This window comes from Carlito syrichta, unplaced genomic scaffold (genome assembly GCF_000164805.1).
Source record: "Carlito syrichta isolate Samal-C Ts95f unplaced genomic scaffold, Tarsius_syrichta-2.0.1 Scaffold309689, whole genome shotgun sequence".
NCBI lineage: Eukaryota > Metazoa > Chordata > Mammalia > Primates > Tarsiidae > Carlito > Carlito syrichta.
The window spans coordinates 270092-276607 of record NW_007253785.1 but is presented as its reverse complement, the minus strand read 5'-3'; positions in this window follow the sequence as shown (position 1 = coordinate 276607).

The following is a 6516-nucleotide window of genomic DNA, read 5'->3' as shown; positions in this document are numbered from 1 at the left end:
TGGAGTCTTACTTCATCACCCAGGCTGGAGGGCAGTGGCACCATTCCGGCCACTGCAACCTCGACCTGCTGGGCTCCGGCGATCCTTCCACCTCAGCCTTCCAAGTAGCTGGAACTACAGGCGCATGCTACATGCCTGGCTAAGTTTTGATTTATTGTAGAGATGAGGTCTTGTCAAGTTGCCCATGCGGGTCTCAAGCCTGCGGGCTCAGGCAATCCACTTGCCTCGACCTCCCAAAGTGCTGGAATTATAGGCTGAGCCAGCGAGCCCAGCCTTCACCTCTTCCTTAATCTCTCTTCCTCCTGAGGCTGCTGCTGCCACCCTAATTCACCCATGATGCTCTACTCTGAGATGTGTGGTTTTTTTTCTACAGCCTTTGTCCGGGGTCGAATCAACCCACCTGTGTGTTATGAAGAACAGATAAGGTAGAGCAATACTATAGCACTGAAAAAGGAAAATTAAAATGGTTCTTGATTAAGGCAGAATTTGTCTGAGCTCTAAAAAAATGATGCTGATAGGAAGGGAGATTTTGAAAAGCAGAGAAAGTGAAGGAGAACTTTCTGAGTTTGAATAAAAATGTCAGCAATGGAATTACAAAGCATGTTTGGGATTCATACGGTAGAACTCTTTATCAGGTGATAAGGATTCATGTAAGGGACTAATGATATTATGTTTTGCCTTGGAGCTGAATATTTTTTTATTTTATGACAGGAAGGGAGTATTATCATAAACAATAGCTTTTTATGAAGCTGGAATACTCTTTTTTCTTCCCTATTGAAGGAAGTTGAGAATTATCTTCAACATGAGTTCAGAAATTTCTTCTTCTTCTCATTGTTTCCATACAGAGAAAGGAAAGCACACTTTTAACTAGAGTAGGCAGAGTGAAGACATTTATCACAGTGATTCAAGAATCTCCTTTTGGGAGCCAGAAGGGTGGTCTTTAGTAGGGTCACATCAGTCCAAATAGAGCCTTTATGTGAGTAATAAAAAGAGATTTCTTCATTCAAACATATATAGACTCAGGCAGGCATACAGATTGGCAAGACAAGCATGAAATGATTAAACCCATTTGCCCTTTAGTCCGGTGCCCCTGAGTAGTATACAACCTTCACCCAAAAGTCAAAAAGCCCTCAGGTTTAAGAGGTCTCGCTAAATTTAAAGTGAGGCCCCAACATCTGTCCTACCTGACATGAAAATAGATAGAGGTTTCAAGTGACAATTAGTCTATTTTCAGGTGCAATGAGATATAAATCTGGATTTCCTATCCTCATGTCTATTTTTTCTTTGTTTCCTTGTGGTTGCATTACTTATAGCCTTGAGTGTTTAAAAGAGAAGATCAAGTCTATTTATTTAATGTCACAATCAATATTGATCCCAGCGCTATCTACAGAAAAGATTTTCTGTAGGCAGTGCTCACTACGGCTTGCAGGAGTTCAGAGAGAATTTACGAGCACAATTCTTTTTTCAGTTAGAAAACAGTTTGAAGATGTACTAAAATAGCTGAAAAGAAGTATAGTGCCCTACTTTATGCACACAGGATGAGCTTGTATTTACTAGACAAAGAATTTATAGCTGGGAGAAGTAGAATTCAGCTTATAAGAATTTCTATCTTTCAACTCACTCCAGTAGCCCATTGCAAAAAATTAGTTCATGAGAGACTCTGAAAAATGATAAGATCATAAATGATTAAATTATGACATTCAATTACTAGCTTTTTTAACTAATAATATTGCCTTGTACGATGTAATGTAATTTATAAGTAGCCACTTAAGATGCATTCTCCCATTACATATGGTTAAGTATAACTTTGTAAAGAGGTTATTACAAAGAATGTAGCTATGTATAAAGCACACTTCCTACTTACAGATTTATTGTGAGAATCAAAAGAAAGTATGTACCTAAAAGTACTTTTCCAGCCTAAATAATTATAAGACAAGATGAAGCATTTCATGTTTTGTGATATCTTTAATCAGATGGGAAATTAATGTCCTATTTTTTGTCTCTCACTCATTTGCAATTGCATGTAAGGCTAGCCACAATTTTTTCTAAGGTTGTAAAATAGTGAAAAAAATGCATGGTAAATTTTTCTGTTTAAAACAAACAAATGAAAAAACTAGAAAGCTGTATCTTATGTTGACACCTTGCACTATGACATTGATTACACTTCACATATTGGCATTTTTTTTCCATATGCTTCAAATGGACATATATATATTATTTATTTATTTTTTTATTTTTATTTTTTTTTGAGTTGGAGTCTCACTCTGTCGGCCAGACTGGAATGCAGTAACACACTCATGGCTACCACAGCCTTGACGTGCTGGGCTCAGCCAATTCTTCCATCTCAGCTTTCCAAGTAACTAGAACTACTGGCATGCACCACCACACCCTGCTAATTTTTTGATTTATTGTAGAGTCAAGGTCTCGTCATGTTGCCCAGGCCAGTCTTGAACCCCCGGGCTCTGGCAATCCTCTTCCCTCAGCCTCCCGAAGTGCCGGGATTACAGGAGTGAACCACAGCACCCAGCCTCAAATGGATATTTTAATCTCCATTACCCTAAGGACTACTGGAAAAAATGAGAGCTTCACAATGTTTAGATCAAGTAAATGCTCTTACCTTAATGCAAATCCTTCATGTTGCCTTCTTCGGTGTCTTAGGAACAGGTTACGATTAGTCCTAAATGCAAACTTGCATTCAAAATATGTCCTATCCTTGAGCTCTCTTTCATTACTCTTTAGTTCTCCAAATCCTACCTATCATCCAAACCTACTTCAAGCCTCTCTAGCAAACCCTCCCCAACCTGTCCTTCCTCCTTTGAGTTCCCATATCACCCATATCCTTGTAGTCATTTGACTAGTTTTGATACAATCCTATGCCATCGTATGTCTGTCTAGTATATATGAGCCTTGTTTCCCTAGCAACACTGTAAGCCCCAGAATAGGAAATAAGGCTTATCTCATTTCTGTTTCTGTCTAGAGTTTGTATAAGTTCCCATTGTTCCTCTCCCATTACTACAAACTAGATGTATAAATATACATATATATCATATATATTATACATATATATCATATATTAATATATAACTATATATCATATAATATATATAACATATGTATTACCTATATCCACTTGATTTTATTACTTTTTAACACTGATCACATTTCACATGTTGGTATTTTGTTTTCCATATGTTTCAAATGGAGATTTTAATCCCCATTACCCTACGATCCACTGGACAAAATGAGAGACCAAAAACAATATGACATATATAATTAAAGACGTTTAAGAAAATGTGTATTGTTTCACTTTCTTCAAGATACTTATCAGTCATCTGGAAAGTAGAAGTGTTTGAGAAAGTATAATCCACATTGTGGTATGTGAACATAGAATAAATGTGGACTACCTTACCAAGTCTGTGAAAAGTAGTTAGGAAGAGCTCCTAAAGTTGAGAAGACTGGAAAGGATACTCTAAAATCCTCACATCAAGAAAAATACATAACATGGATGAACCTGGAGGACATGGGAATGGGTGGAATCAGCCTGTCAGAAGGACTAATACCGCGTGATTCCTTTTAGATGAGGTATTTAAAATGGTCAAATTCACAGAAACCAAGAACAGAATAGGGTTGCCAGGGACTGGGAGAGGTAGAAATGGGAACTTGTTGCTCAATGGGCATAAAGTTTCAGTTATGGTAGACGGATACATTCTAGAGAAATCCTGCATAACATAGGGCTTATAGTTAACATTAAAATATTGTGCACTTCAAAATGTGTTAAGAGGGCAGATCTCACATGATTTTACTACAAACACACAAACACGAGTGCAAAGAAACTTTTGGAGGTCATGGGATGTTTTTACTTTGACTAAGGTAATAATTTTAAAAGTACATGCATGAGTCCAACTCATCGAATACTATACATGAAACATGTGAAAGGTTTTTAAATATCAATTATTCACTAATAAATCTATTTTATATATAATATATAAATAAAAATAAATGCACGGTTTTAAGAATAGATTTAGATAAATTCATGAATGACAAATGCAATATAAACCACCAGAAGGTAAATAAGGAATAGTAAAAATAATATCTACTGCTTCCTGAGTACTTACTGTACGTCAGACTCTATTTTGTATTTGCTTATTTTATTTAAGTTGTAGGGTACATGCGAGGGTTTACTTCACAAGTAAATTGCGTGTGGTGAGGTTTGGGCTTCCAGCAAGCACTATTTCCTCCTGATAGTTGACCTGGTACCCAATGTGTGGTTGTGCGCCCATTATGCCTTCTCCCTCCCTCCCTTTTTAGCAGTGTCCAGTGTCTGTTGCTCCTACCTTGGTGCCTTATGAGTGAGAACATGTGGTATTCAGCTTTTTGTTTCTGTGATAGTTCACTTAGAATGATGGTCTCCAGTTGCATCCATGTTGCTGTCAGACTCATTTTAAATGTCTCCTTAATCCTCATATTGACCCTTGAGTGAGGTGCTATCATCCTCATTTTACAGAGAAGGAAATTGAAACACAGAGAGGTAATGTTGCACTGACAGTAATCCATGACAGAGTTGGAATTCAATCTCAAGCAGCGGGAGATCAGATTTGGCATTTGAAGACGGAGAATTCGTTTAGCCATCTGGGTTGACATCTTGGTGGCAACTATTGCACACTCAGCATGCCTAGCATTGCCCCCCAGGCAAATACCCTCTTCGTGGAACTCTATAAAAATCCCTGAAAATCACTTTGATATGAACTTTTTCCACAGTTGTTCCTTCTGTGACAGATACAACATTAGGTGGACTCTCGGTGAGTTACATCCTGGTATAATCTCTTCCTCTTGAGTGTGGGGTGGAAACTGTAACTTGCTAATAGACTATGTCAAAGATAAGAGGATATCACTCTTGTGATTAGGTTATGTCATATAAGATCCAGTCTACTAAGATCTGGAAAGAGATTCTCTTGCTGGCTGGCCTTCAAGAAGCAAACAACTAGCCAGGAGCAGTGGCACATGCCTGTAGCTCCAGCTACTCAAGGGCTGACACAGAAGGATTGCTTGAACCCAGAAATTTGAGACTAGCCTGGGCAAAATAGTAAGACGCTGTCTCTAAAAAAACAAGAAGCAAACAACTATGTTATGAACTGACTATGGAGAAGGCTACATGGGAGAGAGTGAGCAGTGCATGATCTCCAGGGATGGTAAGTGGCCTCTATCCAACAGTAAACAGAAAGCCAAGATCTTCAGTCATATAGTGCAAGAAAATAAATTTGGCTCATGACCTGAATGAACTTCAAAGCGGATTCTCCCGCAGTGCCTCACTGACACTTTTATTGCAGACTTGTGAGACTATAATAGGCAAAATTCTAAGATTATCCCTGATTCCCCACCCACTGGTGCATACACATCTTCTCCCAGGTATTCCATTGAATACGAATCTAGGCACTACTGTAAAGGGATTCTGCAGATGCAATGAAGTTCTCAAATGAGTTGACCTTAAGATAGGGAGTCTTTAAAAGAGACTGGGACCTTCCTTGAGAGATTTGAAACGTGAGTATTCAACTCAGGGAGATTGCTGGCTTTAAGCTGGAGGGGATCATGTGACAAAAAATGCAGGAAGTTTCTGTGAACTGAGAGCAGCTCTCTGCTAGCAGCCAGCAAAGAAATGCAGGCCTTATCTCTATAGCCACAAGAACTGGATTCTTCTCTTAAAAGAGGCCCCCAGGTTCCAGATGAAGTACCTTGATTTTAGCTGTGTGAAACCCTGAGCAGAGAATCTCCTCACATAATGCCCAGACTTTTGACCTACAAAACAGTGAGCAAATAAATGGGTGGTATTCTAAATTGCTAAGTGTGTGGTAAAGTGCCTAATTTGTTATAGCATTAGAAAACTAACACGTCTCATATTTGTGATTGACATAAATTAAGTCATTTCAATTCAATACAAGTAAAAATACTCAGTAAAATGCTTGGAATATAGAAGATGCTAGATATTTGTGGGACTTTCTTTATATAGACATTCTGAATACAGAACTTCTTCCTTCACTGTCAAAGTGATCAGGTAACATTTGCGAGAAAAAATGTTCACCATCCAGAACAAGTGAAAAAAACTATGCTGTAACCTATTGAAATAAAACATGATCAAACTATCCTACAGACACCTGTGATAATCTAGGAATCAAAACAAAGAGAATAAAAGTCAATAAACATTACCTGCAGTCTTAGAATTAGAGTAAAAGCAATTCAAGTTTCTATCCTAGTTCTTAAAAAGTAGAAAAGTAGGATAGGCACAGTGGCTCCTTCCTGTTATCTCAGTATTTTGGGAGGTCAAGGCAGGAGGATTGCTTGAGCCCAGGAGCTTGAGACCAGCCCAGTCAACACAGTGGGACCTTGTCTCTACAAAAATTTTTTAAAATTAGCATGGCGAGCCAGGCTCAGTGGCTCAGCCTGTAATCCCGCGCCTTTGGGAGGCTGAGGTGAGTGAATTGCCTGAGCCCACGGGTTCGAGACCCGCCTGGGCAGCAAGAG